Genomic DNA, 19,204 nt, shown 5'->3' with positions numbered 1-19,204 from the left:
CACACACACACACACACACACACACACACACACACACACACACACACACACACACACCTCCTTTCTTCGGAACAAGGATCAAAAAACCGCCAATTCTTTGTGAAAAATATACTTCTAAATCTGTAGATCGTGCAGGAAAGTGATTGCTACTTTTTTATCTCTTCTTTTCTTTGAAAAATTGTTAAAGTTCTTATCCGATCCGCCCTCGTAGGAATCAACAATTTCTGTATTCTCTTTCCTATATACAAGACACTCACTTGCAGGTAAACATTTTAAACTGATTGAAATAATTATCTTTATATAGCAATTCGAAAGGATAAGTGATGCGTTTAGGATCAAATGACTTATTCAAACGTTATTGTATCAGCGTGTTATTAGGTAAAGACAACGCATTAACTGCTCCAAGCTCTTACCTACAGTATTATCTTGAAATTCTTTGAATGTTTGCCTTAAATTCTCCCTCTTGTACAGACATCGTCAGTTCGGTACTCGTGAGCATCACAGTGCTCATTGAAGCATCCAAGAGTGTGTGATACCCAAGTACAATTTTTTATTGTCGAGATAATGGGTAATTTTACTATTAAACATCCCGCTTAAGTTGCATTCAAGAATTATTACAAGGGCTGGGAGTCGATTAAAATTTTTAACTGGTTAATCAAAAATTTTTGATCGATTCATCGAATTTTAATCGCATATATTTCGTAACTATAAAAAAATTAAAGGGGAATATGCAAATATTTGATAATCGTCAGGAGAAAATTCTTTTAAGGGAAAGAACCTGAAACTCGAAAAATAATTGAGATTATTTTTTTGAATAATATTCTTTTTTTCAGGAGTTTTAGTCAGGGAAATTTGCTTTTGTTACTTTTTGGTTAGGGAAATTATCAAGCAGACTTTGATGTGAACACTGTATATGCTCTTCTTCAGTACTAATGACTTTTAAAAAGTCGGAGATCCCTGATCTAATGGGACATTATTTCTAGGAACATAGGATAATCATTCACATGAACATATTTACGGATTCCGAGAAGGCTGACACATCTGTTCATGAAGGTTTTTAATAACTGACTGAAGCGAAGATGAATATTGGAAAGAGAGAAAATTTAACTGCTCTTACGGGGAATCGAACTCACGTCCTCTCACTTTCCGGGTGAGTGCACTAGACTACGAAGGCAACGAATAACTCAATCCTTCCTTAGAGCTTGCGTGCACTTAACGAAACCGTACATGAACGGTCGGACAAACTCATGCCAAAGCTCACAATTGCTGACACTGGTGATGGTGACATATCCAAGGAAAGTGAGAGGACGTGGGTTCGATTAATTTTCACTTTCTCCAATGTCCATCTTCGCTTCAGCCAGTTGTTAAAAACCTTCATATGAATAGCGGAGAGTGACATCACACACACCCACACACATCCTAGGATACATCTGTTCATGCTGAGCAGAACATTGATGAAAAGCATCGGAAAGAGTACGACATCATGATGAAAACTTGAAAGAAGGCTTTAGATAAGATATTTGTGCTTAAATAAATGCGCTTAATTGCACTTTAAATTTTCTACTATGCGTGCAAAAAAACTTAAATATTATAAGGAAAAATTTCAGTGCACCACCTCATCAAAATCCATGAAATTAACAAAAAAAAGTCTGTATGTATTACAGACTTTGCATTCACTTGCTGAAAATTTGTTTGAATCGTCATATAACACAATCAGTAAATTATGCAACATTATATTGAATTAAATTCAATAGTAACGAAAATATACGTGGCTAAACCATCGGTTATTCCTATCGTGATTTTTCAGAATTTAAAAGCCCTTAAATTTGATTTGTTTTATTTTTCTTTCCCTCTTTACCCCTGGGTAACGATAGCAGGTTGAAATATAATATTTTACAATTTCACGAAATATATATTATCCTCCCTCTCCCCCATCTCATAATGGAACTAACAACGAAATATGGGAGCCGAAATAAACGAAAAGTATCTTTTATCGTTCGAGGATGGATTAGTTTGCCGTTTTGATTCGGTTTTTATACTTTGGAAACATATAAGCTTAAGCAGTGAAGTGGAAACACTTTCAAGGTACGTACGTATATGAGAAAAATTCTTAAAAAGATGCCAGAGGAGAAACTTTTGAAAAACTTTACTTTTCTTTCTTTTAATATTAAAATAAAAAATAAAAATACGGAGAGTAAGAAGCTTCTTCTTCTTCCCTTCGAAATACCAGCTAAAGAAATAAAAATTTATGAAAAATAAGAAAAGAGTACTATCGAGTAAAATCTCAAAAAAATAATTTTTTTTGTGGTGGGGGGGGGGGAAAAAAAAGTAAAAAATTTGAGGTCGATAAAGGCGAGATAACCCAAAACCCCTTTTACCTCGACCTCCTACTCAATGACGTAGCAACCTCCAGATCATAAATTCAATTTTTCATATACGATATATTCTTTTTTTTCATCTCTTATATTATTTTTGCGTTTTCTTTGAATCCCTACCATACAGTGATCTTCTCACAACCATGACTGTAGGCGGAAACCACGTAGAAAAAAAAAAAAAATAACTGATATCGTAATTCAATAAATGTCTAGAAACTGTTATGAAATGTCATAAATATTCTATAAAGCTATTGCTTTCGATTGATTCGATTTCTTTTTTTTTTTTACATTTATTGCTTTGGTTTTTTTCAGTTTTTTTTTCTCTCTCTCTACACTGGTTTCTATCTATTCCTTTTTCTTACTTGTCCTTTCTGCTAAAATATAACTTTGGTAATATTCGTGTAATGCATTGTAAAGCAAGAGGAAGAGGTTTCTGGTTCCTGTGTAGCCGCCGGAGGAAATTTTCCATGTACGTATATACATACATGAAGTTTTATATGTGACATGCTTCAAATATTGTTGGAAAATTTCCATACGAAAATTCGCTATGTATGTGTAGAGGAGAAAAATAAGACTACACTTCCCCCCCCCCCGCAATTTTTTTTCTTGTATATGTGTGGTATACGACAGTGTTCCTCGATATTTTTTCGCCCATAGCCACCTTTGGATTATATTTTCTTTTCGTGGCTCCTTGTCTTATCCAGCCTCCCTCCCATAGGAGGAAGACCCTTTCTATTTATTGAATTGATTTTTTTTTCAGTAAATTATAGACAGCCTAAGAGAGCAAGCAGACCTACAACGGGATACTTATAAAACATGAAGATTCAAGCACTTACCATCTTCATTTCAAAAATGGAAGGTAGATAGCAGCACCAGCAGAAACACAAAACAAACACAACTCTGATTACATGAACATGTTAATGGACCATATATACACTCAGAACACACACCCCATTCGTAGAAATTCCGGAGAGGAATGCGTATGACGTGCATGTGCTATTAAGGTAGTAGTAGATATTCGATATATTTTTTTTTTAACTTTATTAAGTTGGTTTTATTTAGTTTTTCATTTTTCAGACAAGTTTCTACCTATTCCCTTTTCTCACTTGTCCTTTCTGTCAAAATATAACTTGGGTAATATTCGTGTAATACATTGTAAAGCAAGAAGAAGAGATTTCTGAAGCCCGTGTAGCTACTAAGGGAAAGTTTCTGTGCACGAATATACGTACACAGAGGTTTTACTTCTGTAATGTACTCGTAAACACATGAAGTTTTGTGACATGCTTCAAGTATAGTTGAAAAATTTCCATACGAAAATTGAAAGTTCGCTATGTAAGTATACACGAAAGAAATGGGAATGCATTTCCCCACACAATTTCTTTTTTTGTGAATATGTATGGTATACAACAGTATACAACAGTGTTTTTCGATATATTTCTCTGATGGTCTTTTCCCCACTTGGTCTACATTTTATTCTCGTGCCCCCCCCCCCCCAGTGTTATCCAGGTCCCCTTCCTCCTCCTGGCGCACGACCCTTTCTATTCATCGAGTTCATTTTTCCAGTAAATTTATAGTGAATGAAATTTGTACAAACAAGTTCGATCTCCGGACTCGTGGACTTCTATGCGGTCTCAACGTGAACCTGAAGGTGAAATAATGTTCTAGAGCAGCAATTGTCAACCTAAGGCCATATGTCTTTCTTGTGGTCCTGGGACATTCCAAGGGAAGCACAGAGATCTTTGAAAAAAATTCTGATGCGAATAAATGAACCTTTAAGAAGTGTCACCCCTGAAGTCGATTTTTCAGAAATAACTTAAAAAAATATTTCAATCAAATGCAAAATTGTCTTGTCAAAATCGTTCAATGTAGCATTTCAAAGTAAAGGAAATAGATGAATTATAGTGTAAATGTAGAAAAAACACATTTTGAATGCGATTTTCTCGGGTTGCAGTTTTTTAGCTCATCTGTAAGATTAGAAAAAAAAAACTACCACACCAAAAATTTTGGAATTTTGCAGGAATGTTTATTCAAAATGTGTTAGTACAATGAGCCTCCAAGTTGGCAATGGACCAATGGAAGGTATTAAAAAAATTTTTGAAATTAGCATTTTTAAAAATTTAAAAATTTCTTAAAATTCTAAAGAATGGTGAGATATCCACGTTCGAGGTTCATTTTACTAACACATGTTGAGTAAAGATTTCTGCAAAATTTCAGAATTTTTGAGGAGAAAAAACAACAGATCACATATTCTCACTTATTTATTCTTGAAAATCAAGATGTCAGATCTCATCATGTAGGCCTTCCTATAGATACATGGTCGTGGGGTCATGCAGTGATATGGTTTCTATCAAGTCTTCTAGATAGACTAGTAGTATCTTGGAGACTTTGGCTCTACTGGTGGTTCTGCTGGACTCTGAAATTATCATCCTTATTTTCCCAACACATTTCACTTGAATGCTTTATTTCTTCGCATCTGAATTTTTATTTCAAAGCATTCCACGGCCCCGTTAACCACCTGTTACCGCTCTCTTTCCACTTCTTCTTAACCGTACATGCACATCGTACACATTCCTCTAGAAAATTTCTAACAAAATGGTTGGTACATGCCAGTAGGTGTTGTGAAACTAACGCAGAGCTTGCTTCTGTGTAATGCTTTTTATGTGTAGTGTGCTGCCTTCGGCTATCAATTTTTCCAACTATGAGTGAAGTGTAATGATTAAATAATTGTAACCTTTTTTTATGGGTCTGCTGCGAGAATTTTTAACGGGGGATCGGCTCACATTTTCCCCTCGGAGATGGGAACCACAAAAAAACCAACTTCAGCTAACCACTACTATAGCGAGGGTGGGTGGGTAGGGGGTCCTTCACAAGGTGGGGGGGGGGCATATCGCTCCAAGTTAAGAACCACTGATATAACAAAAGTGTCCTAAAGAAATGGAAATTCCATGGTTCAATCTACAAATTGAAGTGAAAATATGAGGAATTATCAACAGAAAGAAGAAATTTTTGTTGTTATGGTTGAATCGCTGAAAAATGATTATTGAAAGAAATATAAAAATTAAAATTGTTTTATATTGCTCTAGTCAAATACATTTCAGTTAATAAAATTTGGGATTCCTTCCATCACATCAAAAAAAAAAAATTACACCGAATTAATTTAATGAAAATTTGATATTTTTGATGTCCTGGAAGCTTTTTAGACTTGTTATTTTAGCAGGCAAAGAGGTGGAAAAAAATTGAAAATTTCGCCCCTCCCCATATATATCTCAGTAAACATTTATTTAATTTTCATGGGGGAAAAATTTCTTTCAATATATAATAAAGATAGAGCTAGTCACACAAATGTCACTATTTGATAATTTTTTGAAGTGTCCATAAAAAAACACAACGACGTTCGTTGCAATGATAACCCATCGTTCCATAGAAAATAGATCTTGTATTGTGCGATATATCGAAAGTTCGAAAAAAAAATTAACTGATGAAGAGAAAATTCATATTTAGACTGGTTGAAAATTATATTATCTATTTTGTTAAAATTTTTAAGCAGTTGCAATGAAAATTCATAATGTTAGATTGAAATTTCAATAGCTATACATTTATGCACCACTTATTTACCAAATGTTTCAAGAACCAAAGTCACACAACCACAATTTTGGAAAACGAAAAACACGGATTTTGTTCATTTCGATTGCAAAAACATGTCCGGCAGTCGGGCTTTGTATTAGATTGAATGGTATTTATGGGTCGTTATATTGGATGGAAAATAACATCGAATTAGTAGGAAAACATTTGGTTTTTATAGTACCGGTCCTTTCACCAAACAAGACCATTCAGTTATAAACGCTCGAAGTAACGCATGGTCACGATGGTCGAAATAACGCACTATAATCAGTGATGACATGTGAAAATTTCGATTTTTCTCCAAATAAATAATATTTCCTGGAAGTTCGTTGATCATCACAGCAACATCTACGTTTTTTGGCAATAATGTTTTATACTGTACTTGAGTTATAAAATTAACCGTGAAATGATATCGTTCGCATACTTTGGTTGATCGCATACTTATCCCGTATTATTATGAATATAGAAATCATCCGGAAATCCCATTTTCAAGATTCAACTGAAGTTAACATCGATTACTGCTGTTCCTATTCTGTATTTTTTTTCTGGATATATTGGATTAATAATGATGGAAATTCATGCTTCAGCAAAATAATATGGATTTAAAGGAAGAAAACGAATGATTTGGAAGATTTATTAAGAAGAGAAATTTAAACTATCCAAAAAGAGTGGCAAATGTGAATTTACATTTTTTTGCGATTTTCAGTATCATCGGGTTTTTTCATAAAACTCTTCTACAAATACAGTCGAACTTAATTAATTCGAAGTCCAAAGTTAATAGAAAAAAGTTCGAATTATCCGAAATTCTAATTATTCAAATAATTAATCCTGGAATAAAAGGACTACAAAATTGCTACTTAATCATCAACATTAACATAATAACTATCAATTATTAAAATTTTATCCTAATTACGAAACTGTTTCTCAGACTTTAATAATTTATAATTATAATATAATTGACCTTAGCTGCTACATTATTGCAGTTGTCTGGAATCAGCATCACTGCAGAATTTCTTGACCATGTTGAATGTCTGCGGTACGGAAACAGATCACGATCAACCATTACGAAACTGTTTCCTCAAATTTTGCTTATCATTCTTGTTATGCTATCAAGGATATATACCTTCATTAACGGATTACTACACTAATGCATTACTTTATCTGCACTTACCGATACTTTCGATGCTCTTAATTACGACAAAAAGATTCAGATTTTGAATGTTACACCTTGATGTATAGGTTGAAAAACATAATGGATATTAAGGGGTAGATAGTCTCGATGGACTTCAGCTGAACAATTTTAAAATGGACATTATCAAAACAAGAGTAGAGAAAAACAGAATTTTCAAATTTTTAAGTCTTTAAAGATTTGTTGTTTAACAACTTTATCGAGAAAAGCAAAGTCTATCTTCTTGTACAGTTTTTCAAAACTAAATTTGCTCGTACAAAAACCTCAATTTTTTCCCCTCCAACTTCGAAACATTCGAAAAAAAAAATCCGAATTGAACAAGAAATGTTTCACATTAAATTAGATATAAAACTCAAGAGTAGTTTGTAATAGTTCAAATTATCCAAAATTTGAATTAACCAAGTTCAACTGTCCCAGATACGTTCACTAGGATTTATTCGGGCTCTTCAGATATCTACGGATATTTTTACTCTCATCTAAGCATCAAACGCTCAAATGTACTTAGAGACGTTTCCATTCATTTCCACAAACAAATATTATTCTGATTCATCAGCAATGCGAACTTCTCTCTTGTCTTTTTTCATTTTTGTGGATAATATTTATGATCTCGTGAGATTTAAGAAAGAAAACTAGTAGGCCTATGCATCAAATATATGAAAGAAATGTAAGAGTAGAAAAATAAAGTGAAGATAAGGATTTTTGGATATCCGGGACATATAAAACAAGTTATACATCCGGGACACTCGAATATGATCCGGCTTTTCTTTCCTCTCCCCCTTTCCGCATAATTTTTCCATTTTCTTTGCAGTAGTCTCATAGTCGGCTGATTCTCTAAACAACCACCGATATAGTAAATAGTTGCAAGATACGTCACCACAAGACAAATCGTCCGCTTCCTTAAAAGACGGCGGCCGCTCCTGTTTGTTTTTGTGGACCTCGCAGTAGATGGACGAATCCAATATCAATTCTAAGCAAGGCAGAGAAATGGAGGAATTCATAACCCTCTCTCATCGCTTTTAATTTTCCACGGGCCACTGGTTTTCCAAGGGTCTGACCGGGGTCTAAAATCCCGTTGTATATCATCATCGTGGTTTCTCCTGTTTTTTCTTTTGCTGGAAATACGGAAGGCGGCACAAGAGAGTCACTTCATCGAAATAAATATGATCATTTAGAGAGAATTCTCGTTCTCCCGAAAACACACTCATCATGACCAAAAAAGTGCATCAAGCGAAGATTTCTGATCATTCAGTCGAGATAAAAAGAAGAGACATTAATGCAATTTGTTTTAATCATCGGCGCATACGAAAATATTTCTCAGAAGAAAACATCATTTTTCTCCTTAGTTAATGATAATCCTCGTGTTAGTCATTCATGAAACATTAATATAAATCTATCCCTTCAAAAAGATGTACTTCTTATCAAATAAAAACGTTTTAAATGGAATTTCTTGGAACAATGTAATTCGATAAGAAGATTCAAAAAAAGATAATTTCTCTTGAAAAATACAGTTTTTGGAAATGCGTCATAAAAATAATCCTAATATATTGTGATTTGCATGAGATTTGATACAGGACTGTTCTCACCAAATGCAGGACCGGTTGAAAATAATAGTGGGGGGCAGAGGTTCTCAATGATTCTGGGGTTCCGAACATTTTTGGGGTCTCTTGTTTCCTGATTTTATGTTTTTTCAATTAATAAATACATTATTAATAAATTATTCCAAACTAATGAAAATTTAATTAAAGGATAAAAAAAAATTAATTAAAGAATCAATAAAAAAATTAATTAAAGAATCAATAAAAAAATTAATTAAAGAATCAATAAAAAAATTAATTAAAGAATCAATAAAAAAAAAGTAAAAAATGTATAATACCAGAATTTAAGATATGGAATTATGTAATGGATATCCAGAATTAATGAGAGAATTAATTAGAAATCAGTAAAAAAAATAGTTTCAGGATAAAATAAAAATTTGGAATATTGATCAAAATTCAAAATTGATAAAAATTTTCAGAATTTAAGAAACCCTACAATAATTTGAGGTTCTTTTCTCGATTTGAGCCTCTTTTGACGGCCCTTAAGAACCTAATGGCCTGGGCCACAACTACAAACAAATGCATTTGGTCCTTCAGGGCAAACAACAAACATACATGTTTATCAAGGAAACATATATTTTCTGTACATTCAACGCCATTTAGATTTATATATTTCGTTTGAATACACTAAGCTACAGAAAACAATAATGTTACAGGTAAGACGTAGAAATGTAAGAACAATAGCCAAGTTTGCGATATGCATTTGTACAAATGTCATTAATATGATGGCGAAAGGTAATATCAGAGGCATAAATTAGGTCAGTAGCAGATGGAATATCTTCTCTGTAAAATCTCAGTGCCAATATAATAAGAGTATATTATAGGGTGTTTCATGCGGGTAAAAGACACAATAAAGTTTTATTTTTTTTGCATTCAAATGTAGATGATTCTCATTACACCAGTGATAAATATAGGATAAGTTATCTTGAATAATACGACAAGGTTCAAAATTTACAGCAAAGTTAAATATTTTCAAATCATCAGCAAATAATAAGCAATTATGAAAGGAAGCTGTAAGGCGATCAATAAATATGAGAAACGACAAAGGTCCAAGGACCGACCCCCGAGGGACTCCAGATGTTGCACAAAATCGGTCACTAAGAGATGAGCCATAAGATACAAAAATCAGTCTGCTTTTGAGGTAAGAAGCAAATAAATCATAAGCATTATCACAGAAACCAATTTTTTTTAATTTGTACGCCAAAATAAATTACATTATGAAAGTAATACAATTATTACATTAGGTAGTAATTAGGGCTGATCCGGATTATTCAAATCGGTTAATCGATCAATTGTTAATCGCAGTTAAAAATCGACCGATCAATCTGATCAAAATTCTATTAAAAGTTTATAATTTAACTTGCTTTATTTGACTAAACCAAGTAAATGTCTTAAATTTTGTTCCTGTATAATAACATTTCAGATAAGTGACCATATTTAAAAGCATTTGAATCAATATTTTGATCAAATTATTCGACATGAAGAAAGACAGGTTGGTTCAACGGAAACTAGTGATGATTTCTAAAACTACTAATTAAAAAAAACAAGATACAAGTTAGGAAAATCTAGGATACGACAAGCATGTTCAGCATATCGTCGCCCTTATGCCTTAGACATGAATGTGTAAATTTAGACTTTTTGACTATTGGGTGTATCAGCTGGTTGGATCACTTATTGTGCTATCTAAGTTTTGCCAGAAACGCAATGTGTATCCCCTATTGAAACACATTTTGAAAAACATTTTAGGAGATCGACTTCCATAGAGCAACATGGGTAGAGTAAAAATTCTAAAGTTGTTTCCCAAATTCTATAAATTTTAACATTTCATTTTCTGGCAAAGGGGGACGATATTAAATAGCTTCAAGAGGGTGTGTCCTTTATTTCTTAATCTATTTCTACATTTGTTTACATCCATTCAGTAGACAGATGCGCGAAATGAATAAAATATATTTTTATAGCATCAATTAATGTCATACAGTTGCCAACACTACGTTTGCTATGAATGAATAGCATTTGAAACATATTCAATTGAAAATTCGATTAATCGATTAAAATTTTTTGATTAACCAGTCAGAAATTTTAATCGATTCCCAGCCCTAGTAGTAATACATTTACTACTGTTTTACTCTCATTTTAAAACTATTCCCGATAAAATATAATGTTCTCTTGAAGTAGCATTACAGTTTTGAAAGAAGAACTCTGAATAGAAGATCCTTCATATTTTCTAACGACTGCTCATATCATCTCAAGACATATAAACATAGGAAAGGAAAAAAAAGGATATTTTTTTTCCCGATGCTTTTGAGTAAAATGGAAATTTTTAAGATGAAAATTCCAGATATAGAAACGAGTGGAACTGTTATTGAACGAACAATACACACGGCGTCCATTTTCTTTTCGGAAAACTTCCTTTTTTAAAAAAGAAAAAGTATTTCTTCTCTGGTTCCAACCTCCTCAACTTTTCACTATCTCTCTCCTAAGGGGTATATAATATATTTTTGATCATATCAGAGGTACGCGCATAAGTCTTTTATTTGCCTTGAAAGTCGTATTTCTGAAAGGTCTGGTCCCTCTCTCCCCCCCACTCCCCGCGAACAAACGATAGTACTGTATGTACAGAGTACTTTTATTTTCTTGTTATGTACATTCCAATATAACAGATATGAGTTCGTAACATTATCCCATATATAAGAAAAACACATTTTTCTGTATTTCATTCTTTTACTACAATACTTACATTTCTTAGAAACTTTCATTCCCCCCCAACCCCCATAATGTGCTTTAGCCGTTCGGTTCCCATTGAAATAACACCGTGTTCAAGTTCTAGAAGATCTTTTGGAGCGCATTCCGTGGACCATTTTTTTTTCCTCGTTTTTCAGAAAAGGAAAATTATTATGCCTTATAGAGGATTCTAATATTATTTTATAATATAGACTTTATATATACGCTTATCGAAGCATCGTACAATAGGAATTTATTTTCATTTTGAGATGGAGACGTTTTTCTTGTGTTTGTTATATGAGCTGAAAAATTTCATTTTCTCTTTCATCCTTTTGTTATTTCAAACATCATTCTAAATATACCATACATCATTTTCTACTTAATGCATATCGGTAGCGACGGATATAGAAAACCTATGACGTCCATTAGTCAATGGTAATACGGGGGCATGGGTCATGCATTACTGGAACTTACAATGTAATACAGATATGCATTAGTGCTTTACATATACAATTTCTCAAATGACTGCAGTGAAACCTCGATATAACGATATTCTAAAAAGAAAAAAAAATAATTGGACCAAGAAAAAATATCGTTGTAGAGGAATTATCGTCATATCGAGAACAGTAGTTAAACATTAGATTATAGACATTTACAAACAAGATTTGAAAAAAATATCGTTGTAGAGGGATTTATCGTTATAGTGAAGTTGTTGCCTGGACAGAGAACTCAGTTTTTTTTCGTCAATATCTCCTTGACCGGTGATTCCTAGGACCATATGAACACCTTGTGGTATTGGGATATTCAAAAGGGACCACGGGTAAGATTCATGTGGAAGGGGGTCACCTACCGTTTCAGGTGACTAAGGGGCACCAGGGAACTTAAAAGAAATCAAATATAAAGACCTAAAGCGTGTGAATGAAATATGGTGTGGGAGGGGGGGGGGGGGGGGGGAAGGGAAGAATGCGACTATTTCTTTTTCAAAATCCAGTAGCCCATAAAACTTGTACATGGGCCCGCCCGTGTGGGTATGACCCGGAAGACTCATGCCCATAGGAGGCCTACATGACAGGATCTGGTACTATAATCTTGCTGGAAGTAAAAACTTACATATTTACATACTAACTCGCGAAGTACGAGCCCCCCCCCCCCCCAAAACTTCGAAGGCGACTTTTGTGAGGGTTATGAATTAAATTCAGCTCTGTTGAAAGAAGGTTTCTTATTTCAAAAAAGGTTAAAAAAAGGACAAAATTACGATATTTTTCGTATACGAGTCATATATTATTTATACGAGTCCTAATTAGATATAAACAATGCAGAATAACGACAAAGATATGTGTCGTTATACAGGGCCATAAATATGATTTCTGAATTCCGGGGCAAACATTACAAGGTGTTTCAAAAAGAATAACCTGATTTGAAATGCGTATATTACGAAAAATATTGAACATAGACACTTAAGATTAGTTTTATATTACATGGCTAATCATAAAGTTTTTTACAAACCAAATTGAAGGTGCTCGATATGTCCACCTTGGAGTGCACGGCATATGTCTATATGGTAGTCAAATTCGTCCCAAACTTTTGCGAGCATGTTTGCATCTGTGGACTACACGTCCACTCTGAGAACTCTGTCGGATGCGCTCCACATTTTCGTCTGACATGAGGAGACGGCCAGGGGATTTTCCTTTACACCGACAACATGTGTCTCGGAATTGTTTATACTATCACCGAATACCCTGAGTGGTACGAAGTTCAACAGCAGGGTATTGTCAACGAAAACACGATGAACAGTTGTTGCGGACTCACACTTCGCGAATCTTAGAACACAAAACGGTTTCCGTTGTGCAGTCGCCATCTTGACAAACACTGAAGTGGCGGCCGAAGAAAGAGTGTTAGCGCTACCTGTCGGCAACTGCGTGAAACTCGAGATTTCCCTCTTTCTACCTATACTTTATTCGACTAAAACGGATTAAAAGCTGATTGGTTATGATTTTTTTTTTAATAGGATGATTCTTTTTGAAACACCCCGTATTTTGCTGCCCTCACGACTTTAAAATTCCATAATTTTAAAACGGTGTTCTTGGCTTCTATGTAAAACTGCCTCCCGTAAATTTTGTCGCCCGGAGCAGTTGCCCCCTTCCAGTTCCGGCCCAGTCGTTATATCCCATGTTGTTGCGTTTTAATTGACATCAATTAGCAAAGTTGGTGAACATTATTTTCCATGGGAATGAGCCAAACCTCGAATTACTAACGTTATAACAGAGGTGTCGTTAAAACCGTATTCAACGTATTCAACTATAATAGTTGCTATCGTCGTTTCATGGTTTGACATTTCTAAGAAATATCAACGATTTTTTGTCACTCTCAAAATGAGTGTCTCTGTAACTAGTATCAATATAAGATTTATTCGTTTTCTCGATGCTTCTCCAATCATTCTTCCACGTCGAGATTTACATAGCATGAGGATGCATCGCAAGTATCAGATTGTATTCCGAATCGGAAGTGCTATTCAAAACCAACAAGGAGGATGATCCACCATTTCTAATTGAAGTCCTCTTATATATTTCTGTTCTCCACACACCATCTTTTGCGTGTGTGTGTGTCTTTGGGTCGATGATACTAAGAGGATTTTATTTTTTCCTCAACCAATCATATGCTGTAGTAGAAGAAGATCATGCCGAAGCTATTGCCTAGCGGTGAAAGTACCACCTAATGCCACTAGAAACCATTTGTTTGATCTCTTTAGTACCTGTCACATCCGACTGACAGATTGCTGATTCTTCCCCCTTCTGCTATTATTAAAGCGGGCCTGCGGTCTCTGATTGTTTGGAGAAAATGCCACTATGTATGTTGTTATATAATATACCCAAAGGAAACTTCTTTTTTTTTTCATTATATGCCTTTCTAAAGTGCTCGTCCCCTCTGTTCTATCATGATTATCATTATATATAAAGTAACAATGGATCATTAATGGCAGAAAACTATCACGATTGCAGACAATGTTAAGAACAATGGGGAAGCATGACTGAGTTTTTTTCTTTCCTTTCCTTTAATTTCTCTTTCACTGATTTCCAAGTACCTAAAGAAAAAATCACCGCCTAATCTTTTTGTTCACGTGGAAGTAACATAAGAAGATCATCTAAACTAATTATATAAATTGTTTCGCCCAATTCACATCCATGATCACCGATTCTCTATTAGTCAATGCTTCATTTATAGTACTTTTCGAATTGTTTCATGTGATAAGTTAAAATCAATCTAACTATAAAAATCATTAAACAAAAAACAATATTATCATTATCTTGAAATTGGGAGAACCATCGCACCAAAAACGCATCCATTGGAATGATATGAAGCCATTTCTTTTCAATGCTGCTTTTTTTAGTTAACGTTACAAAAAATACCCCGAAGGTACGCACTAGATGGGATCGAAAATAACGGCGTAAGACAGGTACGATTTTGCACACAAATACATGTATAGCTATAGTACGGTAAATGTGACAAATCGGTTATTATACATGGTGGGTAGTTATTATGCATACTTACCAATGGTCTTGGTAAGTTTGATAAATTTATCGCTTTTACCGGCGAAAATGCATTATACCCAAACGTCGTCGGTAAATTTGATTAATACTAAAAACATTTTCATTTTCACTGGCGATTATGCATAATAGCCAAGTGTCGTTTGCAAATTTGGTGAATACTTGAAATTTAGCGTTTTTATCTGTGATTATGCATAATACCCTAGTATAATAGGTGCCGCTGTAGGGTCGAATGGTCATAGTGACGGACTCGCATTGCGAGGACCCGGGTTCACACCCCACCGTCACTTCATTGGTGGTCGGTTGAAGTTGGTTTTTTGTGGTTCCCAACATCGAGGCGCGAATGCGAGCCGATCTCTCCGTTAGAAAGTCTCGCCACAGAGAGCAACAGGCCCACAACGGTAAAATCTTCAATCATGACAATTCACTCATAGTTCGATAAATAGGTAAACACGCACATCCCAACATGTACCAATTCATTCCGCAGAGGAATATGAACGAGGTGCATGTGTAGTTTAGTAGTAGCAGTGTAATTGGTGAATTTCATGAATATTAGGGCTGGTTCGATTAATCAAGTCGATTAATCGATGGTACTTTAAACAAGGCTATATTCCCTAAAATCTTAAAAATGAAAGTCACGTGTTAACCACTTTGAATATTTAATAGCACACTTGATTCATCAAAAAAAAAAAAAAGAAAAAAAAAAGAGAAACTTGCGTTTGGAGGCAGGGTTTTGAAATTGATTGAGAGTTGCAGACCGGGTGCATTTTCATCAATGAGCAGCATCAAATTGCATTTCTTGAAGTCTGGCAACAACGTCGAACTTCACTTCAAGTACACTTTTTCTGCAAAAATGCCAGATACCCATACAAGCCTTGGAATTCCATTTCTAAATAAACGGGAAAGTTTCATCTTCATACAGGGTGCATATGACAGTACCTGTATCCTGGAATAACTCGTGATCCGTTGATTCTACAAGCGGACTTCAAATTGAAAAAAAATTATTTAAATAATGGTAGAAGGGCCTATCGTTTAGGTTGCAAGGAATAAGTCATTTATATTGCAAGGAGTTGAAATAAAAATTTCAACTAAAAAACCCAATCAGATTCTTAGAAACCTAATTAGAAAGTCGTTATCCAGTCTCTCTCGAGCCCCCCCCCCCCAAAAAAAAAACAATGTTTTTAAGTGCAATATTTGCTTCGATATTTGAATTCGGAAATCTCTGAAAATGAGGAAAAAGCACGGCACGTGAAGCGTGGAATAGTTTATGTGGTTAGCCGTTAGTTTGTGTGGTTCTTTCCTTCATTTCAGCGATTTTCAAATTCAAATAATGCTTCGAGTTCTCAAAAAATATTGCATAACTTTCTAAATGGTTTTTTAAGACAGGGTGACTAAATAGAAAGTTATTATTTTTTATTTCAATAACACACTATATATATATATACCGTATATACAACCCTTGGCAATATGAATGACGTAGCTAAAGAGTCTACACGTTATTTGCATACTTTTTCCTTAATTAGAAGTATGCTTCTAGGAGCAACTGTTCGCGAGTTATTCCAGGATAAAGGGACTTTTCTATATACCCGGTATATGTTTTATTTCTGCTTTGTTCGCTCTGCGAATTTTTTTTTTATTTTTATGCATTTTTTGCAAGAATTTGAATCATTTATTCTGAGTTACTTATTTTTTATCTATTCGGAAATTATTTCTACTATTTTTGTGGGTTTTTTTCGAGTACTCAAATCATTTCCTTTTAGTTATATATTTTTTGCAGCAAATTATTTCTCCTATTTATATATTTTTCACGGTCCTGAAATTATTTCTAGTTTTTATCTACTTTTTGCCGGTCCGCAAATTCTTTCTCCCATTTCCACCTGTCCGCGATATAGTTCAACTGTTTTCACCGGTTCGCAGATGTAAAAGGGTTGAATAGCGCTGACCTAAACTAATTATGTAAAGTGTTTCACCCAATTTACACACATCCACAGTTAAAAATTACATCCACGAACTTTTAGAATTGCATGCGTAAGTTGAAATCAATCGAACTCTAAAATCATTAAAAACAATATCACCGTTATCATCACACGACAAAAGCACCCATTGAAATAAAAGCACGCTATTTCCTTTCAACGCCGCTTATCTTAATGTTATTCATGTTGGGAAACTAGAATGCTGCGATGTCCCTATAAAAATGCTCCAAACTAGGCTTATCTAGTGGAAAGAGTGGAAAAAGTGGCCGCGTGTATTGCCGCTCGGATGCTTTATAGTAGACATTTTTTCCACCTTTTCACAACACAGCGGGTCAGATCTTTCGATAGCAAACATACAGTTGAATATTGCCGGTATTTTATTTATTTTTTTGCCTGTCCTGGCTAGAGTGAAAAAGGATCCCTCTCCTTTTTCCAACTTTCACTGCATGTATTACACACACACACACCAATAACCTACGTTCTTGGGTTTACATTGCAGACATTTTGAGCTGCGCCTTTGGCTACAGAAAGCAATGGCTTGTCCGGAAAAAAGGAACAGGAGAGAGAGAGCTAGGAATATATATATGTGTGTGTGTGCAAATAACAAATGCTATATACGTATGTTATAACGTTATAGGAACAACAGGAGAAGCGTATAGGAATATTTTGCCAGCTTGTTTTTTTTCCTACCATTTTTTTCCTTCTTTTTCCTACAGGTAGGAATAGGATTTTCTACTTTTTTTCTACATTTTTTTATTATTATTTTTACAGTGATTCCTCATTTCGGCGTTTGCACATGAATTCTGCCTTCGGGGTTAAAAAAAATGGGGACCAACTCCTAAGTCAGAACCAAAACTATTGACTGATCTGAAAAGCAATGTTTTTCCACTTGCGAGTTTCAAATTAGTTCTGATAGAATAACTGTATTGTTAGGGTATCTGGCTATTTGCTTCTAAACTCGGAATGTTTTACACATCTCACTAAGGATAACATCCAGTTCAGTTATCGATTTAAAAAATGAACTGCTTTTCACGGGCAGTGTGAAATAGTGATTTTGCAAACCTTACAAAAAACAATTTTCAGCACTTGGATTTTTCGAAAGCTATGACTTAACAATTGATTAGCAGTAGTAATCATAATCTCCAGCATGGCCCAACTCAGCTGAGTAAATGGCTTACATACTTAGCGGGACAGAGCCAGGGCCCTGCGCAATAAATAATGCCACAGAAAATCAAGCCGGAGAAATTTTTGTATACAGACAGTGTCTTCTTAGATGCATAATAGATATCGTGTTAGTTTAGATTAGTAAGCCTTAGTTGGATTAGAACAGTGTTTCCCACTCTTTTGAAGTTCGCGGCACCCTTGGGAATGACATAAAAAACTTGAGGTACCCTTCTTTGAATACAGAATACAGTTTATTACAACAAAAATCAATGAGTAAAAATAGATCAATAGAGTTTTATTCTATTAAAATCATTAATGTGAAACTTGTGATTGATGCTTACAGCAGAGATATTTGATATCAGGCCTTACAGTTGGCAACGAAAATTGTCTTTAAGATTTTGCAGTTTATTTCTTGCTTTGCATTTTATTACCGCTATGGCAGAGAAGGCTTGCTCGCATAGATATGATGTTGAAAAGGGCAAGAGTGCGTTAATTGCTTTCTTCATTAGATTAGGATGCTCCTCTCTCAGTCCAAGCGAAAAAACAGTCACCGACGCCTCACTCTTGTTGAACTTACCTTTGAATGTTGTGGAATGGACGCAAAGATCAACAAATGCATCTCGTTCGCCAGCAGTGAAATCTATTTTCTCCGCACTGACTGTGATATCAAATGGTGAGACAACCCAGTCGAGATTCTCAGTGGAAAATAGATGAGAAATACATATTGCATCTTGCAATCTTGATACGTGTTGTCAAAATGATGTCTTTTAGCTTATCCGAAGGTGATGTCGCTATCCGCTAGTAGGGGTCATTCAAGTATTACGTCAGCATCGCTGGGGTGGAGGAGTTTCAGATTTGCCGACTTTTGATGACAAAGAGAGGGAGGGGGGATGATGCTTACGTCATCAACCACCCTTTATGAAAATAAAAAATATTTTTAACGGCATCTTACTCGGTGCACCAAAAACAACAAAACCTCTCGATAGTTTGTGGGCACCTGAACTAACATTCTCCCTATCGA

The sequence above is a fragment of the Pholcus phalangioides genome, unplaced genomic scaffold, assembly GCF_987345545.1.
Source record: "Pholcus phalangioides strain wild (caught in Gottingen) unplaced genomic scaffold, Ppha-v1.0 ptg000009l_1, whole genome shotgun sequence".
Lineage (NCBI taxonomy): Eukaryota > Metazoa > Arthropoda > Arachnida > Araneae > Pholcidae > Pholcus > Pholcus phalangioides.
The sequence above is the reverse complement of the archived record's forward strand: the minus strand, read 5'-3'. Positions refer to the sequence as shown.